General features: G+C 40.7%; 2 long non-coding RNA genes across 7 annotated transcripts in view; one reads left to right on the forward strand and one right to left on the reverse strand.

Moving 5' to 3' along the window:
- Window positions 1-20,697, reverse strand: part of LOC125637225 (uncharacterized) — a 162,661-nt gene extending 141,964 nt beyond the window's left edge. For 2 of the 5 annotated variants that reach the window (XR_012668463.1, XR_012668464.1), the window contains exons 1-2: window positions 20,492-20,688; window positions 1,114-1,162 (exon numbers count right to left, since the gene is read on the reverse strand). This is a non-coding gene — a long non-coding RNA (uncharacterized LOC125637225). Of the gene's footprint in view, window positions 1-1,113; window positions 1,163-20,491 lie in introns of all 5 variants that reach the window. The other 3 variants (XR_007356869.2, XR_007356867.2, XR_007356868.2) reach the window with 3 other exon arrangements.
- LOC125637226 (uncharacterized) overlaps window positions 5,668-27,446 on the forward strand; it is a 157,563-nt gene continuing 135,784 nt past the window's right edge. For both annotated transcript variants that reach the window (XR_012668466.1, XR_007356871.2), the window contains exon 1: window positions 5,668-6,520. This is a non-coding gene — a long non-coding RNA (uncharacterized LOC125637226). The remainder of the gene's footprint in view (window positions 6,521-27,446) is intronic.

The raw sequence follows: 27,446 nt of genomic DNA on the forward strand, positions 1-27,446 counted from the left end.
ATTAGCCATATTATCAATTAAATGTTCTACCTTTCAGTTAGCTAGTAGGGTTCTAAGAAATCTAGGCATGTCCAAAAAGGCTTAGCCCAAAAATACTTGCTTATTCTGAATATCACAAAGATTTATACATCAGTTGATCATATGCATTTTCAGTGACTGTATTACTGTCTAAAATGTGAGAAGTTAAAGCAATTGCAGTTCAGAAGTTACTTTCATATATTGAATGTAAATTATCAAGAACAATTGTTAACATGTTTTCAGATATTTCTGATTTACTTGATCACAGAAAACTTATTTTACAGTTAGAATGCCAATTTAGAACTAATCTGCATATTGGAAGATACTGAATCCAAATAATTACACTTGCCTAATCACTCTCTAATAAATTCCCATTAATGGCCTGTAGATGAGGACATGATTGCCATGCTTGTTTTCTAATCTTTTTATAGGTCTCCAGATGGCTGTGACATAAAGTTGAAACATTCTGCATGGATTTCTTAGGAATAAACAGTCTCTCACATTAAAGAAGAAAGTTGATGATTTTCTACTTACTAGAATCACAGTTTTGTTCTAATGCCAATCTGACCACCTTGTTACCAGTGTATGGGATGCATACAGGAATTCTATTTATATTCTATGCAGTACATAAGGAATTAGGTCATTGCAGGAATACCCTTTTCATACTTAGTTTGTGTGTAATTCACAAAGATGTAAACCACAGTCCACTAATACAATCCAGGCAATCATTTCCTGTATAAAAGCCATTTAATTATAGCTATTTGTATACCCCAAGTAAGGCACTTGACTGGTTTGCTTTCTAATAAAAGTGCCCTATTATTTATTGTGTCCAGAATTAATTTTTATAGGCAATTGCAGATTATATTTCTGTTATGTTTGATATATAACATACAGAGGCCTATATAATATAAATTCGAACTACAAAAAGAAAGAAAGAAACTTAGACTACTGATAATTTTTAAAATTCCAAACCCCATTCAATAATTATTACATGGAAACACTGTATGGGCTGTTAAAGAGCCAATATTTGTATTTTATTTTTGTTATGTATATTCTATTGGTTGGATTTTATTAAACATGAAATTTTAAAATTACCATTTCTTGATGATTGCCATCCCTTGTGATCCTTCTTCTTAATCTGAATCTGAAAAATAGCCAAAAAAGCAAATGATCATAATTTTAACACTTACAGTCCATTAATTTTGTATGTATAGGGTGTTTGACAATGATAAACATATGTGTGCACAGAAAATGTGATGTATCTCGACATTTAATATAATCAAATAATTGACTAAAATACTTTAACTCACTATAGTTCCTGCAGATAATCTAATATGCCATAAAGCAGATATAATGAGTGGTGTACTATGGTATCTGAAGGGTTAAACATAACTAAAATTTAAATGGAAATAATAATAATAATTAATAATAGGGAGATAATAACCACAATTCTTTGGGAGGAATTTTATTATTAAGAATAGCAAAAATATTTTGGGGTTGTTGAGTAGAGGGGGCAAAACTGTGAAGGCAGTTCAGATATTTGCATTCTGTAAGCTGCCAGTTACTTGATAAAGGATAGAGGCTCCACCTAGCCTCCAGTTTCAAAATATGCAAAACACATTATGCCAGTATTTTCAAGACAGAATTTTCAGGTGCTTTACATCAGTGATGTCCTAAAATCAATATCATTAGAAAGATATAGGCTATATTTAAGGAGTTACTGAACAATACATTGTATGTGTGAATCTAAATAATGTAATCATATCGGTTAAATTAGTAAGAAATTAATGAAAAATTAGAAAATAACAAAGACATTCATTGCAAAGTGATATGTATTCCTTTATACTTGCATTTGAAGGATTTCTTTTTATCCCTTTCATGAATGCTCAGTGTTTCTTCTTCTTTTGGAAGATGAACACTAGTGCATAAGTGCATTGCCTTCAATTATGCTGCCTACTGGAGCTCTTAGCCCGGGTGTGCGTTGTAATTACTAGTACCAAGGTCGGGGGTAGACACCTTGCCTGCGGACTGTATAGTCCGCTATGTTCGGCCTAAACTGCAACCTGTGCAGCAGCCTTCAGTTGCTGGAAGGTCCTCTGGCCGTGGCCCTGACATACTGGGAAACTCTTACCCAAGTTCTGAGCTATTCAGCTGCTGAAGTGACTCTCACAGACATTCCCTGCTCAGTAACCCACAGTTACACTAGCAATAGGAAACCCAGCAAATACACCAGTATAAATTGATTGCTTTGGCGTCTACAATATTTCACTCCTCTGCATACGCATACTACAGAAAGGTGTAGATTTGAATCCGAATTTAGTCTGTGTTAAACATAATATAGCTTCCTATGCTGTGTTGTCCAATATATGAATAGTTATAATATCATGCAACCTTTACCAATCAGCTCGACATAAAATAATACATATTTTGATTAGGGTGCATTTTGGATAACCCAGGAAGTAATGGCTGCTCGGGTTGGAGCTATCCCACTAAACACGGGTATATAAAAATCTTATTTATCAACTACATTAAATAACCCTTTTCACATTTACATAAACAAGCATATGCTTTCATTATCAGATTAAAACAAACTTGAAAATGTGAGAGCAATCAGTTTTAGTTACAATGCGCTAATGACAGCCACTGTGAAGACTATTTTTATGTTGATACATTTGCAGAAGCCATCCTGGCGTTGCTAAAAAGCTTTCTCTCTCTATGTTTAAACGCTCAGGCTATCCGTTTACTGTCAATCTGTTTGATAATTAATAGTTCACAGACCTAACTACGTACAGGACCAACAGGTTTAGCATCGCACGTATTAAATCAGTTAACCAATATAAGTCATCATGTAAACTCATGAAACTCTGTCCTGTTAATCAGATTTCCCTCACAGTCATCACTGCAAGTTATAAGAGTGCTAATAAGGCAACGTGTCCAGTCTGCGACCAAAAGAAGCAGCTACTGCCCCCGAACCTGACATAGAGACACTAACCGAGCTCAGATTCATAAAGACATGTTTCTGGAAGCACGTGTGTGATATGAAGTTCAGTTTTCTCCATTTGACAAAGAATTCTGATCCTCTATATTCCCCCAATTATACTTACTTTTTTTCCTTATAAGAAACATTTGACCCCCCCGATCTAGATGTAAGGGATGAATCTCCGACTGCAAACAAAGATCCCACGGTCAAGCCCCCCTTAAAGCATAGACAGCGGGTTCCTTCAGGTCTCCAGAAATGCAGATCATCACCTTTATTTGAAACTGCAGCTTAGTTCCATGGTATAATTCTTGTATGGTTAGTTTAAAAAGACTTAGAAAGCGCTTCCATCCAGAAAAACAGGGAAGAAATAGAAAAAAAAAAGTTTTTTCTTCCATATTGCTTCCTAAGCCCCAGAGTAGAAAGTGAAGTGTTGTACGTGAGGCTCTGCAAGTTTTTTTGGGGGGGGGGAGCGAGGGGGGGTTGGCCAAGGTCTAGTCCAGCCCTCTCTGCTGAGGAGGACGTGCTCTGAAATTCAACCAATTTCCCCAACGCTTTTGTTGCTGATGAACTGAAGCCCTATTGTTCATCCATTGCCACGGTCTTTTTCAGTTCCTACTATAAGTTATGCGTTGCCAGACATAATGAATTTGCACCAAACCCTCTCATAGTCCCCTTCTGACAGACGGAACAAATTAGAAATGTCTAGTCTAAAGAAGAGCAATGGCTACGTTTTCCTATAGCAGGAGGGAAGCACTCATTTCTTTGGAAACTTACAAAAATTGCCCCAAGAAGTTGCGTTTTCTAGCATGTTTTCATCCAGTTAATTTTTGAGGAACAGCTTCTTCTGCGTCTTGTTTCGGGAGGCACTGCCGTTATGTATGACTTTTGTCCATATCAAAAGCAAATGAAACCAAAACCTCTTTCCCTTGCAAACTTCTAGAGGGACCTCTCGTCATAGCATTGATTTCTGGAAGGAGGGTTGGTTTTGTTTTTCAGTGCTTTGCGCTCAAAACAAGGGGGACAGCATCGACAGTTTTAGTAAATGGATTTTAGGATGGATTTATGGAGCTTAGTGGGAGCCATTGCAAAGAGAGAGAGCTAGAAGGGGAGTGTTTTAAAAAGTTGCGGGGGAGGGGTTGAGCCTGTGGAGAGTGTAGAAAGAAGGCCGGGTATTATTGTGTGTGTAGAGATATGGACATGCATTAGTGAGACGGTGAGGACTCACAGTGTAGAAGCATGGTTGTTTGCAAGAAGGAGAACATGGGCGTGAGGTGTGCGGGGGAGGTGTGTTTGTGAAGGAAGGCTGTAAGAACCTTTGTATAGGGTGTGTGTTTGTAGGAATGTTTGCGTGCAAGGCTGTGTGTTGATGGGGAAGGTTGTGTGTGTGTGTAAATATGTCTCTGGGTGGGTGTGTTTGTAGAATGTATCTGTGCATGGATAAGCGTGTTTTCTCTATGGTGGTGGGTTGCTTTATTGCATGTGTGGGTGTCAAGAAGTGTGTGGGTGCAGAGTGTGTCTATGTGCAGGGCTGGGTATTTGTGACGAGTGGAGGCGGGCGGGGGAGGGGCAAAGTATGAAAAAAAAAACAAAAAACAAAACAAAACAAAAATCAGATGAGTATCGCGTATGGAAATGTGGCTGCAGGGAGATGGGAGGCGGTAATGAGAGACGCAGGCTGAGAGCACCGAGGGCTCTGCCCCCAGATTTCCCGCCAACTGTAGCCAAAGGACAGACGGTCACTCGTGTCCTTGTCAGTGGCCGCCACTGCAACCTCACTGCCACAATCACACCCACAGCCACACCATGGGGCTCGCAGGTGCTGCTTCCCACCTATGAGAGAAGACAAAGATTTGTGTGTGTGTGTGTGAGAGAGAGAGAGAGAGAGAGAGAGAAGTCGCTAGCTTGCAGCTTACATATTTCATCTGGTTTACTATAAGGCTGATGGTGCCGAAATCTACAGAAAGGCCATGAAACATAGCACAGTGGCAGGAGAAAAGGAAAAGTTAGATAGTAAGGAAACATGTCCATGATTTGCAAAAACGTGACTGCCTCTAATTCTGAAGCCTCATCTCGGGAAATCCCCCTGCCCGTAAAGGTTCTTCAGGCCTATGTATCTATAGGGGGAGCAATAAAAGATAAAGTCAGAGAGAAGGGGAAGCGCAGCTTCAGAAAGCCCCTCTGACATCTGCTCTCTTCTGTCCCCGTTTTAGTTAATAAGGCACGTTCAGAATTCAGGGTCTCCTTAGATTCAGCCTCTCCCTTCAAAGGGGAGAAATGAACGCAACACCAAGAGAAGTGCTTATGACCAAGATTCACTTGCAGATCAGTGCCACCCCTGCGTATAGCAATTAGGTTTACAAGGCATGCGGGTGAATCGCTACGAGCCTGGCGATTCTTCTGCTTTCGGTCTCTTCTTTCCAAACCGACATTGTCAGCAGCAGCAGTTCCCTTACAGCCACTGTACAGAACACTGTATCACTAACCAGGTACCACGGGAAGCACACTGATCACTTAAGCTGACGATTTACCTGAACCCACTGAACTCACGTCTATCTTTTAATATCTGGGTTTGCTACTGTTGTTGTTTTTTTTTGGGGGGGGGGGTGAGGGGAAGGGTAGTGAATGCCGACGTTGTAGAATTCCCGCTCATTATCTTCTGGAGAGCAGCAGCAAGGGTGTCCCATTTTTGTTGGTGGGATCATTTACAGGACGTTGCGCTTGTTCTGCTGTTGTTTGGGGAGGGAGGGCTGGAATTGTTATAACGTTTATTTTACGGGGTGGAGGCGCTGATCAGCTCAGGTGGCTTGCAAAACGCGGATGGAGACGAGCCAGGCAGCCGAGGAAAGCTCTTCACACGTGTCCAGCTGCCTTTCCACGGCTTCTGCAGCTCAAGATGCTGCTGCGGCTGCTGGCTGGCTCCTGCCTCCGCCGCCGCTGTAATGTATCCCCTCCGCTGCTTGCGCCCTTTTCGAGCAGCCAGGCTGCATCTCCCCCTCTCTCTCGTCAGTTTTCCCCATCCCAGCTTCACGTTCAAGGTTTAACAGCGAGGTCACGTCCATTGACGTCAGCTCGAGTCTTACTGTACGTCCGGCTGCATTTACATACATCAAGGAAATTAGGGCATTAAAAATATGCAAATCCTGCTGCTTGAAGAAGAGACTGTAGATTCCCGGAGCGATCGTCCCTGTTATTGAAGATTGTAATTAAAGGAACAGAAACAAACCAACCCTCCCCCTCCCCCCCGCATCTCCCCAAAAAACAACAACAACCAAAAACCCCGAATGACAAATATCTGTTAGGCACTGAGAAGAGATTTCTGCTGCTCCGGTTCTGTGGCTGACTGAGGACGGCCGGCCTGCAGCACTGCACGGAGAAGAGAACAGGTTAGAGGAGGCTGCTCCAGACGTCTCTCTATGCATAATCAGGGCTTCGCCGCTGCGCCATTCTCCTCTCCTCCTCCTGCTGCTGCTGCTCCTGTTGGTTCCAGCGTGTATTATTTTTAATACTGATGCATATGTAAAGGTATATTTGCATTTTTTTAATTTACTGAAAGTTACAGGCTAGCGCATTTTCTTTATATTTTCCTCCTTGATTTAAACAAAAAAATCCTTTTATTTTTTGCAAGACTGCTCTGCTGTATGTGCTCTATATACAGTTTCCTCCCTGCTTCTGGTTGTATAAGGTTACCAAATATGCACATTGTTAATACAATTCAAGCTGCACAACATTCTTGTTTAGTCTTAAAAGGAGAGGCACATATTACTGACGTGTACCTTGATCAGCTGTAATGGCAGGAGCTCGCGAGTGAAAGTTTGACCTCCTAATTAACTTCATATTAGAAAAAATACCATTTTAGGGGACAAGGCAATCTAGATAAAGAGCGTAATAGGAATTGTTTCAAACGATTTCTAATATTTCGATGCTGAATTACTACCTATATACGCACGTATTTCTCTGTTGATTTCAAGAATCTTTGATTTCAAAATATTCTCTTTAAATTGTGTAGATCTAGGTATGGTCAGCTTTCTCCAAGGAAGACATTTTCAACCATGTTGTACGTTCTGTCTTAACGGCTACATTAATAATGTGTTACGTTTTATTTTTAACTTATGTGGCTTAAAACCGACACCTATGTGATTTGAAAAAGCATTTTCATATGTTATTTTAAAATATTGCCGATATCAATACATTTTATTTATCCTAAAATCCACAGGCCTTGAAGTATGTTAAAACAATGTTAGGTTATTTCACTTTATTTTAATGGGGGGAAATATTCTAACCCCCAAACAAATAGTTTAAACTGTTTAAAAATAAAATATTACCGTCTTTCTAGCCATAGTATGCTTTTAAAAAATGTAGAATTTCGTACCATAAAAAGAACAATGCCCGCACGTACACACACATTTTTAAAATTAAATAAGTCTAAGCATATGCATAGGTAATTATTTACACTATGAATGACTTACCTGCACGAACGAGTAGGGCAAAAGTTAGCCCTCCGCAAAGACTGTAATGCATATATTTCGAAATACATATCAGAGTGTAATTTTCGTTCTACATTATTCAGCACCTGTTTCACAACATGTATACTTTAATTCTTTAGCGATTCTTATGGTATTTCAAGCGCTGCCTCTTGCTCTAGATTTACAAGCCCTACACTAAAGTGCTCATATGATAGGTCACCCAATAAAAAGTGGTCAGATGGCCACACGTAAAACATTAAAAAAAAAAAAAAAAGGAAAGAAAGAAAGAAAGAAAAAACGGAAACAGGCACTACCATCCATTAGGTTAGTTCTTACCTTACCATATATAGCACCAATATATTAGGAAAGTACATTTTCTACACATTTTTATGAATAACTGTAGGACTCTACAACTGATTGCAGAGTCGCTCGTTTACATGTAACGTTGGGGACACCTAGCTGGCTAAAACAATTCAGTCTTCTAGGCTGATTTGAATGAAAACCTGTGAATCATAGCTCTCTGCCTCTGTATTAAGAGAGAGGGAGATGCACACTTACGTGCACGTACATATGTGTGTGAATAACACGCGTAACTTGTATATGCACAGGTACATGTTTGTACATATAGACACCCATCTGTGTGTATGAATGCGTGTACATAGGTCGGCACGTTACATATATCACTGTTATACAATGCACAGCTCTCTGTGTCACACATCTGTCTGTGGTGTACACGTTATGTCTATATGGGTAGATAGATGCTGTAACCAAAGCTCTATCATCTCCTTCTCTGTGCCTGGTCTCCCTTAGTGGTGCAGGGCAGTGCCCGATGCGCCTGGATGGCTGGCTGCCGCTGCGTGTGCTGCTGCTTACCCCGGGGCCGGTGGGTCGCTGGGTGCCGTCGCTGGAGGGTGGGGAGAGCCGCTGCCGCGCTGCCTCCGGTGCCGGTGCTCTGTCCCAGCCGGGCTGCCTCCAGAGCGGTGCCTGAGCACCCCCCCATCACCCGACACCCCCCCCCCTCCACACACACCCCCGCCCCTCGCTCTGTATTACCATATGGAGGCCGAGTCCCTGCGAATCACAGCAGCAGCGGGCGGCATTTGAATAAGCCCCGCAACCAGCACAAACCCCAACTCCTCCGCACGCAGCTCTATCTGCAAGGGCCACTTTCCCGGCCCTCCTGCACCTTGCAGCCCCTCCCCCTCCAAGGCATGTGCCACAGGGAGAGCAAGGGACAGCTGTCACTTGCTTCAGTCACTTGCCACTTTAACACTAACTTGGCCAATAGAATAGAATATGAACAATAAATATCGCTCCCCCCCATTACGTTACACATTAGTTACCTAATACTGAGCATTTGCAAGCTAAAAATACAGGGATATATATTTAGCGCCACATCCATACATTTCACCTGTGTTTTTTAAAATACCACAGAAGGATCATTATTCATTGCACATATTTTACCCAGAAAATGCCTAGAATCTGGATAAACATTGGATCTAAGAGATGGAGCAAGGTGTTTGTAAAAAGAAACTTTAATTCTTGTTTCAGCTTTTTTTTCTTGCTTGCTTGCTCTTTAAATGTAAAAGATACAGTATTTCACCCGATCATACTGTGAATAATAAGACCTGTACAGGCACACTTTACAGGTGGGCACTCATTCTTTGGCATTCTTTACAGCTCATTGTAGCAGAGAGAAAAAAATGCAGCTCTGGAGGACTGTCCTTTTCACAACACCCAAAGCCCTTACTGTAAGCATTAAAAAAAATTAACATCAGTGCCCTACATTTTAAAAGCACCTGCACTTTTTCAATAAGACACCATGCTATTTATTAATTTAGTGCCCCCACAACATTACTAAATTGGGACAGTGGTTTCCCTGTACAAAAGCTTCCCTTAACTACGGTGAATACACCTCACTAGGGCTAAATCCTCTCCTTTGGAGACAAAAAATCAAAACAACCCATCCTTTTGCTGATTAATAATCTCTTACATGACATCCCAAGGCAGAAACCAAGAGCAGCGGCAGGAGAAGAGAGGACAAGAATTTTAATACCGGGGAATTTAATTCACATTTCAGATAATTGCTAAATGGTTAGATTTTTAGGAACCGGGGGCGAGGAGTGGGGTGACGTGCGGTAAACTCTTTGTTAGATACATTTTAGTGAGTCAATAATATTGTGAGGCTTCAAAACGCTAACTTCAGCATCAATCATGGATAAGTAGCCAATGCAGCTGTGTTTCTATGCACGCAGTGTTCGTAGCTTTAGCACTTACGGAATAAGCATTAGCCACCTTTTCCTGATGGCTTTTGTGTTTTATTTTCTTCGGCACTTTACACATTGGCATAAACATCAATAAACTTAAGATTTCAACTGACCCATTATTTCACTGGTTTCTATAATAATCTGTCCAAAATGCTGATTTAACCTGGTTGGTTGTTTTTAATCCACCGGGGTCGCTGAAGTCCACCGCTGATCTTCTAGTACTGCACAGAGATCAAGTGAAAAGGTGGCGCGTTTGGGGGTGGGTGGGACAGAGGTTGGATTCATGTCCCTCACCCCATTTATTTCTCTAGCCCCTTCCCAATGATTGACACAACTTTGTGGTCCTGTCCAACAAAGCCCCAGTACCATGGGCAGGTGAGAAAGGTGAGATAATACTGTCACTAGGAGAATATTTACAGCCCTACTAGATCCCTGGGGGAAAGGGATCAGGCGGGGCAGTCTGTGCCTTTGGACGGCTCCGGCCAGCAGGGGGATAGCGACACCTACTGGTCGCCCACACAAACCTACATGGTTGCGGGGGGCTGTGTGGGGCTGAGTTTAAATAAAAGGCTTAAGCAGAGCCACCATCAGGCTCGCTTTTCCTATCGAATACACTCAGTAGGGGAGGGAATAATGAAACCAAGCTCATATGTGTAACCCTTCAAACTCAGAATTTAACAAAGCCAAGGGGGCTCGTCAAAAGATTTTAACCGAAATAAAAATAAAAAACAACAAGCACTGGAGAGTCAAAGGCGATTGTGATATTCAGCTCACGAAACGCTCTTCTAAAAGAAATCGACCTACTCTCCCTGTTATATAGGCGTAAGAGCTCCGACGTACATTGTCTGAAGTTAAAATGCTCCCCCGTTCAGTGATGATCAGGATTATATTATTCAGACATTACTGACCTGATGAGAATCCTTTCAAACCCTTAACTGCGGAGTAGGTCCTTCCCAGGAAGTTGGTGAAGGACACAGTGGGTACCAGGACCGAAGAAGGGCAGCACTGGCAAGTCCTTCATATCGCCCCCACCTCACCCTTTCATTCACCCACGACTGTGCCCAGGTTGAGCCTTTGTCCTGCTATGGTGGTTGTTTTTAACGGGGGCGAGGGAGGGAAGAAGGAATATTCTAAAAATCATTTCAGCAGGGACATTTCCCCAAGGCTTTAGCTTTCCAATGTTAGGACCAAAAGATAGTCATGTAACAGTAAATGTAATTTACTGTTAAAGGCAGCAGTATTTCACAAACCATTTGAGAAGGGATGAATGACCTTGACAATAATATCATAAATAATAATCTAGTTTTAGTATTTAATCTTCAAAAAGAGAATTTGTCTTATTTAATTTGTGTTGGTACTGTATGGAAATAATACATCCTAGGTACTCCCGATGTCCATTGAGTAACTTAAAGTGTTTCTTGTTGCCTCTTTTTTTGTTTTGTTTTGTTTGTTACCACTCTAAAATTAAGGGTCAGGTTAATCTTACCAAAAAGATATGTCTACGAATGTAAACACTGTTTAGAAGTGATAATCTTGTTAGCCTGGCTAGCGGGAACACACACGAAGATGTAGATTATACATTTGATGGGATTAACTGCTTTTAAATGTTTTTGTTATTTTTGGTAGTCTACTAACTGGGACTTTACACAGTCAGTTTGGATTGGTAATTGACTTCCAAGACTTCATTTTAGCATTTATTTTTAAAATAGGCTCATATTTAAGATACAGTAGGAGGGAAAAAAACAAGCTTACTGTCATTCAAGGAGGTGTCTATGTAACTGCAACAGTTTCTTTCTTTTTTCCTTACCTATTTAGTTTTTTAAATAAAACGTCCACCTCTTTAACCATTAGGAAAGAGTGTGCCTCAGGCCTATTAAATATGTATTTTAAAAGGTAATATGGCTGACATATGCTGTCGAAAACGTGCTTGTGCCACAATTACCTTTCAGAGGTTTTAACTTCCTTTCATTCTGTGCATCCAGATGTAGGTCCCCTAAGCAGGTATGCTCTCAATATACAGTAAGGGTAATAAACACAACTTAGCTATCTCTCAATTACATTATATCTGCGCCTGTATGAGCCCCATATCCATAACATAATAATAGCAACCTCTTCTTTTTAGAAAATATAATACAATAAAAAGGAAAGATACTGACAAAGATATTGTATCTGGTCAAGGATCTCACCTATAACCACAAAAACAAAACGAAAATCAGATATGTCTTCAAGTATCGAAGAGGTATATAAATACTGGGTGATCACACCTGCTGACATATGGATAATAACAACACACCACTTTCCCGCTAATACAACAGTTTATTTGCCTGGATGTTTTTGTGGAGATTATTGTTCTTTTGTTTTAATGACCCCAAACAGTGTGGATTTTGTATCTGGCACTAAGAAATGTAATACCTTTCATTTTGCATTGAAAATAATGAAGTTCCCCCAACCTAAACACCAAAAAATAGCTATCCGTGGGGATTACTGTAGCATATTTAACAATATTCCTAGAAACAGCACGGATATGAATTTAAAGTTTGATCCTGTTGCAGAGCAATCGGCTTGTTCTAATATATTTCCACATTTCAGAAGAATTTACTAGTTCTAGATGTTAGTACCTTTATTACAATATCTTTTGTTGTGGGGTATGTGTGCGTGTTAACAAATAGTTTCGGGCATCTCTTAATACATTTTCGTGTCTGATAATATAGTAACTTTATTTAAGAAAACACCGTAGGATATTAAATACTATAAACACACGAAATCAGCATTGTCCTTTGTTCCCATATGTTAACTACAAAACTCGTTTTCTGTATTAAGAGCCCTCTCTCTTCTTTTAAAGCTTTTGGGTAGGAATGAATGAATAAAGAAATAGGGCTACTGATCAGCAACACAGTCTACATGCATTAATCAAGACATGAAAATGTAAACCTCTAACAATTCCCACCGATAAATTGGCGTGCTAGCTGGGCAGGCTAATTGTGGCAGCAGGCATATTGCATGAAACCCTGGGAGTGGCTGGCCAAGGGATGTAGATTGCAGATGATCAAAAGGCTGATGTTGCGGGGAGAGGGAAGGGTCATGGCACCTTAACCCATCTTTCCAGGGGAAACAGCCCCAGCGCAGAATTGAGAGATTTTTTTTAAATGGAACATCCCACTTCATGTGAAAGTTCTTTCTGAAGCCCTATCTGTTTTGCCTAAGCAAGGTATACGTTTCTTTCTTTGAACCGACTTTGTACCTTTCTACAGTCACAGAGATTCTAGAACTTGGCTCAGTTGCGTTTCTGTTTCCTTCAGCTAACAGAAAGGTAGCCAATGCCATGGGCAGGGCAAAAGTCAACTTTATCCCCACCAGAGCGAACAGGCATCCCGGCTACACACCCTTACAAACGCCAGCCCTTATTTCTTCAATAAACACACCATAGCTAGATGGATGGCAACTTTATAATGCCCACGCACGCAGTCTCACACTAATGTGCGACGTGTGGCTATGATCCTGGGCGTTCCAGCTCTCCCTGAACCCGTGTGCGTATAAATTCTTCTTCCCTACACGTGCTGCCCCTCATTGAATACAGCCCGCAGTGTGTGTGTGTGTGTGTAAATACGCCTATAGGCAGGTCGTCATCAGGTGATCAGGCTTGTAATCCAATAGTATTTTTTCGGGTAAATAAGATTTGTCATTAACAGTAAGAAATTAAAAGAAAAGAAAAGGGAGATGCGAAGCCGGCTGGTGAAATGGCTTTTAGCTTTCCCGTGCTGCTGCTGCGCCCGGAGCAACCCGCTGAGCCCAGCACTAAACTTTCTCTCCGTGTTGCAGGAGATCAGCGTTTCCTAGGAAGTAGGCGAAGGGACCGAGCGCAGCCAGGCTATCTGGGAGGGGTATGGGCAGGGAGGGAGGGGGTGCTGCTGCCGACATTCTCAGCCCACCTCCTCCGTTCTCCCCCCTGCCCCAGCGCAGGGAAAGCTCCCGAACCACCCTCACCCACCAAGTGGGTTAGCATCGCCTGGCCGCCTCCAAAGCACATGGGGACCCTGCTGATCGGGACACACCTTGCCCCCAGGGCCTGGGCACTAAGGGGAAAGGCCACCAGAGTCCTGCCAGGTGACAGGCAGTGCCCAGTGGCGGCTGCTAGTGCCCTTGTACTTACCCTAGTGATGCCAGTGTAAATGGTGGCCGGGGCGCTTGCACTCCCACTCTCCCAAGGCTGCCTGCTTGCGTGAGGCTCAGCTCCTGTCTCCTCTCGCCACCCTCTCCTCATGACACACGCACGCCTTCACTCACATAGATTATTGACTTTCCGAGCCAAGCCCTGCTCATTCAGCCTTCGCCAAGAGCGAGGGAGAGGGGAGGAGGGGGGACCAGGATGCTGCCCTCACCGGGTTGCAACGTGACGCGCCCCCTTCGCCAGACATCAACCACCCACCCCTGGACCTGGGGGGGGGGGGAGCCTCGGGGGGAGCCTGATGTGCACGTCAGCTCCGAGCTGACCAAGGGCCAGGGAAATACAAAAGCCTGTCTGCTGGGCCCCCTTCCTGCCTGTTCCACTGATTAAGCATGCAGGCTTCCGAAAGGGTGGGAAGATCCAGGGGAACGGGGCCGCGAGCCACTTTCATCTCCAGCTCGGTTTAACGAGGGAGATCCTGCAACCCCTGCCTCCCTCCACATCCCGGGCAGCAGCAGCACCAGCAGCCGGCGCTTCTCCTGCCTCCTTCCCTCACCTCGGCGCAGCAGCCCCTGCATGTCGGGGATGCTCTCCCTAACGAGGGCAGTTCCTCCAGCCCCATGCAAACGGCCCACTACACAGCTTTAGATTGTGCCCAACACGCTCAGTGACTTTTTCCTCTTGAATTTATTTTAAAGGATTTTTGGGGGGAAGGAGGTAACCTCGACACAATGTATGTTCATTCCCTCCCGGGATTTGATCCCACACAAATGAGTTCAGCAGACAAACTGCTGCACCGTAGTGATAATGCAGAGGTGTCACTCAAGGTCCAGGTGGGTTAGGATTCAGCAAATGAGCACCTCGGTTGTTTCAAAAAGCGCTCCTTTCCCAGTCCTTCAAGATGTGTCTTGAGAAAGGAGACAAAACACAACATTAAAAGGTATTTAAAAATGGAAACTGACAGGCGCGGGGGTGGGGGTGCTTTAAACAACAAATTAAGACAGATAACATCTGGGAAATCTTGCCAAAGGGCTTTTAGTGCAAAGTGGGCATAGACAGACACTCAAATAATTTTGTGGATTTGGTTAAAAAGCTGTCTGTTTATCAAGCGAGCCCCACCGTCGGTGCTCCGTTAAACACAATCAAAGTAGGCCTCATCATTAATTCGATAGGAGGCTTTATGAATTATAGCTCCCTCGCTCTCTCACCTACACACACACACAAACACACACACAAACACACACACACCTTTTTGGGGTTGGAGGGTAGAGAAAAAAAGCAGTGGAAACTTTCAGTATTGAAAGACACACTAACTGTCTTCTTGATTTCCTTGGTGAACTGCAGGTGAACTGCTACATTTTTACAAACGATTCATCTACACAAAAACCTGTTTACCTTTATATTCCGCCCAGATGTTACAGTACAGAATACCTAAACAACCCGCTTGGAAAACAAACCCCATACATTTCTAATTGTTACATTTACCACAGTTTGTTAACAATTTACACAAAAGTGATTCCATCAGACAAAATCTCCTTTCCTCTATAATGCAAATTATGGCACAATATGATTTGGCAAATAACTGATGGGTGTGCATAGCACATCTGCAAGATTGTGGTTCGTGCCGAGTTATGTAAGTGGTATGTGTCTGCACAGAGTGGGGGATTGCAAACATTAAAGTACAAAGACTTTGACGCTATGTTTTAAGATGAATTTACCTGGCATCTTCTATTTCAAAATAACCGAGTTAAATTAAAGAGCGATTGTATCAATGATCGTGAACTAAAATGGATAAACAGGAAGTTAGTTTTATTTTAAAACTAGACTGGTTATATCAAAATAAAAGTGACGTTTGCTTGATGTAGAAGGAAAACGAAATTAAATGATTGTGAAATAAATAATTTAACCCTCTATATAATGTTATAAACCTAGGATAATCTTTATTTCCCCCCCCCCCCAGATTTTGGCATTATGCGAAGTGCATAACGTAATGAGTATAAATATCTGCATATAACTATGTATAAAGTTATTTTAATATTTAAATTATATCATAATAAAATTACCTGAACTACATATTTTTCATTAAAATGGTTATCTAATCCTTTCCTCATAATTTAACTTATTGGCTTTCCACTCAAATCCTAAAATTTGCTTTAATTAAGTTTTAAAGCTGAACTCGCTTAACCCCCCTCCTCCCACCAAAAAAAAAAAAAAAAAAATCCACACAGAAATGCTAATATGTTGCAAACTGCTGGATAACGAGTGTCTGAATATTGTTTTATAACATGCCATAATCCGAAACATGTAACATTTCGACAGATTATCATTCAAACTCCGGGAATTAGCAGAGTAATTTTTCCTTACATGTTTCATAAAAAATGCCCAATGACTACATTAACTTTACTTTGGACCATCAGTTGCCCGGTGTATATTTCTTGCTGAGGTAGTTCACATTCAGGTTTATTCTTCTCCAAAGCAGTACCTATATATACAGTAACGACGTCATACTTTTCAATGTATGCCTATATTGTTTTCAGCATTCAAAAACAACTAATCTGTTTCTGGGCATGTCAACTGCAGCGACGAGAGAAATGAGTTGCTGTCGATCTTTAAGAATTCACGAGACAAAAAGGTGGAGAAAAATAATCAGATTGGTTTTACTGCCATTGAAGTCATTGGGAGATTTTCCATTTAAAATAATGAAATGGGAGCAGGATTGGGCCCATTTGCTTTGATTCTGTCTAAAATAGTTTGTCTTCTGGTTGAAAAACGGTAGTTCTAAAGCCAGTTTATGATTACAATTGGAGACTTGATTCTAAAAAGCAAATGTAAGTGAATGTAAATGACTTCCTAGTGTTTGCAAACGAGATTTAAGACAAAAAAATGTTTAATTTTACATGATTTATTAAACCCCGTTTTTTTTCTGTCTATTAATAGTATTGGGTTTTTTGTCCATTAATAGTATTATTCACTATTTTATTAAGTATAATGAATCTTATCAAGTGGAATGAGATTTACCATGAGTTTTCTTTGAAGCTGTTTTGATGGAGACAGAGACAGTCCAACCAGTTTTAAAGTTCTGCTTTATTTCTGAAATTATTTAAAATTGTGTTCTCTCTTATCTATTACTACTTTGGCTACTGAAAGGTTTACTCTGCTCTTAGTACGTTTGCATTTGTGCTTGCAGTTGGCGATGCTCTCTATGGACAATACAGTCTCGATGTGCAGTCAACAAAAATACCATAGCAAAAATCCTATTGCTTAGTAAGTACTGGTCATATCATGTCATCGATTTTTAAGCAGAACTCTCCTGTGAAGTCGTCGGAGACTTCATCTTTAAAAAGATGACACTATATTATTCCGATCTGCATAAGATTAAATCGATTAAACAAAAATAAGTTAGAAAAGTAAAATATATTATTTTCGTCTATGGTAGCTTAACACAATTAAAAATAGAGCTCCGTCCTTCAATTTCTGCTGACGCAAAACTTCTATTAACTTCAATGGACGTTGTCCCTGAAAAAGGAATGCCAGATCGAGTCCCTTAATTGTACAGTAGCTATAGTCAGGACATGTATGGAGTAGCTGAGGATATTTATCTCATATATATATATATATATATATATATATGTTAATGCCCAGAAACAGATTAGCTGTTTTTGACATGTCCAGAAACAGATTAGCTGTTTTTGAATGCTGAAAACAATATAGGTATAAATATATATGTTAATTAATTAATACAATGAGAATTTCTGAAAATTCCTTGGTTGTAGGTGTTCGACTTTTTAAGATTTGCACATGTGGGTCCAGTTCTGCGCCAACTGAAGTCAAAGGCAAAATTCCTATTGAATTCAATGGCCACAAGAAGGGCCTTTAAATTGTATTTGGTTTACCTCCCAAAAGTTTTGAGTCCTTTTCTGTGTCTGAGGTATACCTGCTAATCAAGGTGTGCTTTATAACATTCAGAATGAGAAAATGAGAAAGGGCCTTATGACACATTAAGATTCTCTACATAAAGAAATAAAGGCGACCAGATAAACCAAATACCGCGTTTGAACAAATTAAAAAGAGAACATTACACTGCAAAATAGAAAAGTACCAAACTGATCGTTCTAATCCGAAATGTTAGAAGAAATCAAACCAAAATCTGAGCTTTATAATTAATATCTTTTATTTGATATCGTTGCGATTGTTAGATGCACGTGAACAGCTAAATAAAATAGACTTCAGTTGGAATTTTTTTGGTGGTGGCACTTTCTGATATATTCTGGGAAGGAGAGTTTTCCCCCATGGGAAAGAAATGACAAATGTTATTTCCCAAAGACTTTCCTGTGGGTTTTGTGCAAAATGCACATCCACAAAGGTATCTGATATTGCATAAAACAATTGCTCTCCAATGTGCTTAGTGCCTTTAAGATCCATTGAAGTTGATATTGAGGGCGGCTAGAGTCTGGCAGGAAGTGCTCAGCAACTTGGGAGATCGAGACCAGCAACCCACTTTTATATGTGTGTGTGTATATATAGATAGATAGATAGATACACACACATATATAATGCTAAGCGTCTAGCATCTTATTTAAAGGTGCAAAGCTGGAATGAGCAAGCATTCTGGGCACGTGTCTTGCAAGAACTCCTGCCAGGGGAGCCCATTCCTTCGTGCACCTGGGTCTTCTCTTGAGATGAGCTGCATCAGAAGTGAAGAAATAGGAGCTGTCCTCCATCTAGTCCAAGAAAGGGTCCTTTCTCTTGTACAGACGTTCCCAAGCAACTCTGCACTTAATCATTTTCCAACAAAAGATACCTGCTGGAAATCAGGCACATTCCCATAAAAAGGGGGTAGGGTGGAAGTGGGCGGGGAGGGGGGGGGAGAGAAAGTTCTCTTGAATTCCGTCTGATAAGAGCCTGTCTCTGCCAAATCTATGACACAATGCTATTCACAACAGACACCTGTGCAACAAAGCTATAATGTACCTGGGTCAGATTTTAATTAGCTAGTTCTGCGGGATAGATCTTCAGAAAAAGAAGAATGAACCATTTAAACAAGTTACGTGCGTGCATGCTGTGTGCTGTATATATTTGTATAAATGATATATGGATACATACACATACTGTACATAGCATATAGACATTTAAAATCTCTCTCTGTGTATATATCTATAGCTAGATAGTAATGTGGCAGATTTAGGTTTCACTTCGAAAACTTCACCACAAAGTGCCATTGAAGAATCAAGGATCACGGTCAGAAAACAAAAATGTGCATTTTTTACTGTGGGCTATGCTGCTTTTTGATTCTGACATCCGAGTGTCTCTTCCCCTTTATAAAGGTCCCTGTGACCCGGAGATCAGTCTAAGTCACTCTCCTTCTTTTGGACAGAGCTAAACAATTATCCGCTAAAACATGGACCCTAACCCTATGACAACTTCCCACTTAATCTCCAGTAAACGCTTCGCACCAGATAAACCAGGGACAAAAGGAAACAGACCCAAGTCATCAACACTTTTTTTCAAAAACTAAAATGCAGGGAAAGACAGATTTATCCCTGTCTTCTAGGAGAGGAATACAAAGCTAAAGAAAAAACAATTCATATGCCTAGCATTTTGTTAAGCAGGTTTGGTAACACGGAAAATAAATACGGTAAATTAAATACATTTGTTAAATACAAACGACATAGGTCCCTTTAAAAAAGTCTAAATGTTTTTTTAAAATATCAAGCAGTAAGAAGTGAACATTTCAAGGTCATATCATGCTCAATCCAAGAGGATTACTGTATATTCTCTAAGAAAAACGCAATGGCCCAAACTTTATACGTCGTATGTAATCTGTGAATTTACTCCACTTTATTATTGTTGCTGAAATCTGTTTCCTTCAGAAATATTTATTGTCCCTAGAGAGGTAATCAAACTCAATAATACGTGTTAAATAAACTTGTCTGTATCAAGCAAGCTAGATCACTGGAATTTTTATTCCAATCTATGACTCAATTTACCTCCCGACCTCCCATACGTTCCCCCGGAGACCAGCAGTTGGTCTTGTTTCAAACGAACGTGGAAAATGCTTTTGGACATTCTCCTTACTTGCTTTTGGAAACATAGGTATCAAACGAAATACAGATATTTAAAGACCTTTCGGGGATTCAGAAACAAGGCACGCGACAGAACATAAAAATAAAATAAAAGTATACACCTATTGCTCCAGTAAGTGTTATCACACACTTTTGCCTGGCCCCTTTTAATTATTTTACAGTAGGAATTAGAAATCTGTTCATTTTAGTGTCGTAAATCCCCGGCCGTTTGTTGCATTGATTTCACCCATCGAATTGAAAGCCAACATTAAAACCTTTCATCGTTTCATTCTCTAATAAATGTTCCCCTTTTAGGTTGATTTCTGTTTCTTTTCAACACCTAGACGAACAAATTCCTAGCACCTTTTCTTAACTGAGGCTGGGAGCACCATTGAATCTGTGTGCTGGCCAGCAGCCTCAGAGAGACAGAGGAGGGGAGTGAAAACGCCAGTGATCCTGCACAGGGAGAAGAGATTTATTTCACAGCAACTTAGCAAGCAAACAAGACAAAAAGTTAAAGAGTGATGGCACTATACCTTGCCCTCGGTCACTCAGACGTGCGCTTCCCATTTTGTACATGATGAAGAGTTTTGGTAGGTGCTTTTTATATGTGGTTTGGTTTGTCTATATAAGCTCTGCTCCTGTACTGTACAGAGAAACGCCCGTTGATGGACTACAGTGTTAATTAACGCAGTGCTAATTTGAGTAAGAGGAAATGGAGGTGGAACTAGGTGCAGCTAGACTGCGATGGGCCAGTGACCTCTAGTGGAGAATCAAGGACATACAGTTCGGATGAACTGTCACAGGAGATTTTGAGTAAATTTCCTCAAAGCATCTTCCCCTTCCACTTCAACAGTTTACTTGGGGTAGAAGGGTCTGTGCGGTTCTCCAGTTAGGAAAAATAAACTGTGTAAAGCACCAGCGCGGAAGATGTGATTTAGCCCAAGTGGCTTAATCTAGCTACACTGCCAGTTTAAAAAAAAATAACAACCGTCAACATTTCTGACTGACTGACTTTTTCGGGGGAGCAAGGAGGATTTGGAACATTTGGGGGACATGCTCAAGACATTTGAGGTCACTGTTAACACAACCCAGGGTCATGTTGCAGCATCAGAAGCTACCTCCCCAAATATCACCCTAGGGGAAACAAACAAACAAAAATGTCAGTCAGCAAATAGAGATTAGCAGGCAGGACTTTATTGTAAAGAGCATACTTGACTAAACAAATAAAATGCACGGAAAATATTACTTGTGTAAATAACAAAAGTGACTATCAAACATAACCCCCCTTCCTCCCCCAAGTTGAAACGATTAGGGTTATTAAAAAGTTAGAAAAATATTTGAATGGGAAATTATTTTAACCACCAGATAGTTACAGAGCATGTTGATTATAAATGGCTTTGAGGTACCTTGAATATGAAAGGAGTTTATGGATGCAACCACTTTGTAGCATATTTAGAGCTTGAGCATACATGTTGAGAGTGTGTCTGCAACATGAAACACCTCGTGTGTTAAACATAACCAAGTATTTAATTCTTTATTTTCGTTGATCCCAGTAACAACCAGAATAAAACTTTGAAAATCGGATAGAATCAGTTAAAATCATTCTAAAAAGGCAATTAGAACAAACTCATGGTTGTGGCTTTTTGGAAATGCCTAATGTAGCATTCTGGTTTAGTTTAGTTTATTTACATTTCATAGCAAATAACGTATCAGGAAATGACAGCTGGGGGGAAAAAGACAATTCACAATTAGTATTTTAAGGTAATCTTTACAACTACCTTTACTGTAATCAGCCCTTTTTGGGTATGACCCTTTGTGCCTTTATCCCACATCTTGCAATCTGGATCTTTGCACTTTTCTTTTCGCTGTAGGCAATAGTTTTAAGATTCATAAGAAAGACAGAAAGAAGGAAAATACATAAAATACCACGCAGTGCAGTGGAAAATTAAACCCAGTGTAAAGTGAATAGTAAAAGTAAGCACCAGGGCAATTTCTCAGTATTCATTCTCTTCAAAAATCTTAAAATCAAAATCAGTCTTAAAACGTGAATATAAAAGCGCCGTTCTGTTAGTAAATTATTAGCTAATCCTAATGCAGAAAAAAAGGAGAGATTTCTGCCGAGGCATGAGAAGGGACTCATGTATGTACACTTACTACTAGATATGGAATTACTTAAAAGTCTTGTAATGTCTTGACTTAGAAAACTCTGCTCTGGAAAACAGACGACGAGTAGAGCAGGAACTCAAATTAATCAGGTAGAGAAAGGGAACATGGTATAGGAGAAAACTTGCAAACCACACCAGTAAGGACGGAAGGTGTCCGATCGCTTCGGAGGGCGGAACACATTTCGGAAACTTAAAAAGTGAAACAAATGTACTGTATGAAGAAGATGGGACAAAAGTCCCAAACTTCGGTTAGCTTAGCTGCCTGGAAAAATATTGAGACAACAGAAATAGCTGACACAAAAGTGACTACAGATCTCGAATAAAAGTAGGGAATGTATGGGGAAAGTTAGAGAAACGAAAGCATTTATTCAATTTCAGCATTAAAAAAAAATCACAAAGAGGTCTTACTGCAATTAACCAAGTAAAACTGTTGAGATAATGGCATGGGTTCATAAAGAAAAGGATGAATAGAGGATGCGGGGAGGGAAGGGGAAGCCATCACTAGAAACCTTAAAATCTCTCAGCTAGGAGAAAAGAAGAGCTTCCCCATATTGTATTGATTTTTATCTTCTGTTTAACCCAGCAAGGGTTTATACGAGTCATGGCAGAAAATTGCCCTCCAGGTTCAATAATTAAACAGAGGCAGGGTCGTTTTGGTCCAGGTTAGAGATTAGGGGCTATTATTAATATACAGTGTAATGAAAAGACTGATCGAAATACCCAAGCAGTTAGTGTGTGATCCAAAATACACCTTTTGAAAAAGTAAGTATAGTAGCTACACAGGTTTGATAGATTTTCTATACTGTGACAGAAAAGAACTGGTTTTTGCTCTTAAATAAAGGAACCAATATCTGACAAACAAAAAGAAAGAAAGAAAGAAAGAAAAACACCCTCTGTAAAACAAGGAGACAAAATATATTAACTCCGCCCATACTCTGGATGTTCACCACCAAAGTGGGGAAAGAGCCATATAGTTAGGTATCTTTCCCACATTAGTGAAGTCTGGAAGTACCACAAGGAAAAAGAAATGGTTTTGCCCCACAGATGTAACAATTCTAGACTTGTTGGGACGTGCACGCCAGCAGTGAACAGTGTGGGTTTTGAATCCTTATTTTTCTGACTCTGTAGAGAATTTTCTGAACAACATTTTCTTTCCCATTTAAAGGCAAATGGCGTTAGGATTGATAAGAACCGCTGACACATGAATCTTTCACCTGCACTAAATGAGAGCAGGCGGATAGATCAGAGATTCTTTAAAACATGCAAATAGTGGGAGGTTAAAGCCTAATAATAATCTGTGACCTAGAATTAAAGATCTTACTAGTCATCACCCTCTAAATCTATCTATCGACAGTCCATCATCCACGTTTTATTTACCAGAGAAACACCTGTCAGGTTATCACGGGGAAATCCACATGTTTTAACCAACAGCTTCAGTACAATGAATTTAGGACTGAATTATTTGCAATTTTCTTCCTTTCCAAAATTACTTGCACTCTGTGCAGAGATTGCAGGAGAGCCAGTCAGCTGAAGGGTTTTCAGAATATATATCCCCTGACATAAGCATCCACTTCTCTAGAACTTCATGCTATGTCTCTGGTTACTTTCCTAGCAAAGGACAATATTATGACACACACATCAAGTGTTTGAAGCCGATTTCTGAGCATTAAGATCCCCTCTCGCTTTTCCCTTCCATAAAAGATCTCGCTATTATGGTGCCAGTACGTGAGATGAAGGAAAGGGGACATTCCGCATGAAAGAGTGAAATGCATTTGAAGAGTTCATGGGCTAACATTGAAGGAATTGCTAAAGCACCACCCTCACCATCATCATTATCCCTGCCTTGATATTCATTCTCTGGAGAAAGTTCAAAGGCAAAAAGCAAATTTCTAACCCACTTTAAAGTCACAGGTTTCCATGCGCTTGCAGGATAGTTTAGATCTATGGAGTTGTATTTAGCAAGGTTCTTTCTAGTCTTCTTCAACAGTGGATCAAAGGGAATGATAGGACTGAACTGATCCTAAACTGGTTGCTCAGTTGTGATATGACCCAGTGGAAAAAGTTTAATTTCAGAGAGAAATAGGTGTCCCATGCCATGAAATACTACAATATCTCTTCACTTACAAGAGATTTCCATTCATTTGTATTTTCTCATACATTCTCATGCAGTCTGGAACAGTTACATACAGTGATGGCTATTTCTTATGTTCTAATAGCTTGTATTGAGTTTTTTCTTATTATTTCTTTTAGAAAACTACGTCTGAGTCCAATGGATCGTTTGGTTTGTGGAATCAAAGTCCACCTAAGAGTGGCACAAGACACTGGATATCCCTGAATGCAGGATTTTGTACCTGGATCACTGATTTAGCCCAAAACCGTGTAAAAACTCACTATTGTGTAAAATCTATACAGCTGAGCAGACTCACGTATCTTGTTTATTTAAGCAGGGGAATGATTAAATTTGCTCTAGATGCACCAATTTCAGACAAAAGCATATACCAGTGTATAAGACTAAAAGTTCCCAAATTTAATCAAATCACAACCCCTCTTCAAAATCTTCCATTACAAATGTATTAGACAAACATATCTGCCTTTTAGCAGACAGACGTTTCCTGGCACAGCTATGGTTCTGAGCGGATGCTGCTGCTAAAACATTGCTAAAATAACCGCAAACCAGTGGTGCTCCCGCTTGTGTGCTAGGCACCAGAGATCAGAATTGAGTCCTCAGTGTTGCGACATCATTGAAAAACTCAAACAAGGGTGAGATCTTAAAGGAGGAGGCTATTCTCTGTGCACAGATATTTTGGTAACCAGTAATAATCAGTAAATAATAATAAAATCTATGAAATAGCTTAACGCAACATACTTAGGCTTAATTAAATAACCCGTCTGTCTGTTTAACCCAGGATTTTCCGATTTTTTTCCCTTATGGACCTCATTTTATAAGAGACATTGTCTTGTGGATCAACTCCTTTCCTAATTTCAATTGTTCAGATCACCTCCCCTCCCATTCATGACTGGGGCAACTATAATTTCTTAAAGGGGGAAGTCGTATTAGGAAAGTATCGAAGGTCGTTTTCACCATCTTTTCATGCCATTTGGCAGATGGAAAGGAGAAGGAGAGTTCCATCTCATTACCAGCCAGCTCTCTGCAGAACACCAGTAAATTGTTCTATGGATCAGGATAAGAGTTGCTGGTCTAATTTCCAAATATGTGGTTTCTATAGCACACGTAGTATCTTAAAACTTTCTTGTCCCCCCAGTTTCTAAACAGGACTCCCCGTCACAGACAATGGGGAGTTGTGATTAAAATTCGACGGCAGGTTATAGCCCATACTGTTTACAAATTGCTTCTCTGGAATGGGGTTCTTTAACCACAAGAAGTTCAGAGGTGAATTGATTGACACGCACACAAGCAAGTGCCCTCTATTTCTGCTTCCTATTAGCCTGCACAGTTATGGGAGATCTTCCCCCACATCTCTGCCCTGCCCTCTATTTTTATCAAAAAAGAAAAACTAATTCCATCCGAGACCGGGACTCAGAATATATTAATGAATGGAGATCATCTATACAACAGGGAACAGACGTCTGTCAATTATAGGGCTCTCCTTTGGTTTCTCCCCAGATTGTACCAATCTTTTCCCTTTTACAAGACTACATTGGCACTGAGAGTAAACTTCGAGTTTGTGGCATTAGCAGAAAACTGCAAAGCCCTCTTTAGCCCTAGCCTGATTATAAACTGCCCCTAATTCAAAGTCAGCTTGTCTTAATTTTACACTGGTAAAATACACAAATCCTCAATCTGAATCCACCCTTGTTTCTTGCTGTCATTGTTTGCCCTGTTGGAGGAGTTGGTCCTAGGGTAACAGAGAGACAAGGTGTGGGATGTGGTATCTTTTATTGGCCCAGCTTGTGTTGACTAGAGAGACAAGCTTTCCAGCTATATAGAGCTCTTCTTCAGGTCTGGGAAAGGTACTCATCCCTCCTGCACTTCTCCTTTTCCCTCCTCCTGGCACTGTTGGGTCTGGAGCTGGATGGAGGGTTTTAGTTTGTTCATTTGTTTGTTTTCCAGAAAAATTTAACAAACATGATTTTGTTTGTTCATTTTCATCGTTTTCAGCAGGAAAAGTTGCCTTTTAATTGAAAATCTGAAAACCAATTTTTTCTGGCTTTCAGCAACTGAAAACCATTTTTTGTCAGACATCCCTCCAGCCTTCCTCCCCAAATCCAGCCCTAGATGATGGGCGGTTTCATCTGAACATTTTGGGGTTTTGTTCTCTCTCTCTCTGGGAAAGCAGACACTTTCCATAAACACCTTTGTTTAGTTAAAAACCCATTTAAAATTTTTTTTGAAGGAGAATTTTTGACTGGCCTTATTTGCCTCTCCATCCACTCAACTTGGAGTGGCTTTTCTCATTCTCCCCCTTCTCCTCTTTAAGATCCCTTTTCTGCAGAATCTAAGCTTTCATTTTTTTTAAAGTATGTTTCTAGCCCTCCTGTTGGCGAAGTTAATATTCCAAATGCCAAAGGGAGATACTGATGCAGTGTTGTCTTCCAGAATCTGCAGTCAGCCTCACAAAGTGACTGAGCAGTGTGAACTCCCCTCTTCCATTCATCTCTGTTTTTACTTGTCAGCACTCATTATTTCATTGCCGATCATTTTATCAGCTGGACTAGGAGAAGGGAACGAAGCACATAGAGTGAACTGGGACTTGGGGCAGGGAAAGAAACAGAGTGGAAAGAAAAGAGGAGAGACACAGAGATGGGGAATGGGAAGAGAAAGAAGGGCCACAATAATGGTGATTCTAAAGATGAAAATATTTCCCACTGAACTAGTGTAATAGGATCATCTGCCTCCAGATTACCCTCTTGTGACCAAGGGTGCCTCTGCCATGCCATGCCTCTGTTTTGCCCTTCTTCAGGGCTTCTTAAACAAACTCCAGTCTTTCTTATCCACTCACAGCCCTTCTTGGGGTCTGGTTTTATTAACACAAAGTTCCAAACACAAACACATTTCTACCTCGTCTCAGCTGACACAGCCCCTCCTCACTGAACTACTGTGCACTCCTGCTCTCTAAGCAGCTACAGAAGATGCAAGGGCTGGCCTACCTTTTCCCAAAGGAAAAACAAACCTTTTAGCTGGGTCTTCTTACCCATCCCCAGCTCCCTTCCTCAGGGACCACTGCCGAAGACCCTCTGTCCCTGCAGCTTCACTCTGTACTTCCCTTTCTAGCTCTGTCTCATCAAGCTACCCTCTCATCCTTCATAGCCCAGGAACAGCTCCATACATGCCCCCCCCCCCTTTATTGGCTCATCTGAGAGC

This window comes from Caretta caretta, chromosome 5, assembly GCF_965140235.1.
Source record: "Caretta caretta isolate rCarCar2 chromosome 5, rCarCar1.hap1, whole genome shotgun sequence".
Lineage (NCBI taxonomy): Eukaryota > Metazoa > Chordata > Testudines > Cheloniidae > Caretta > Caretta caretta.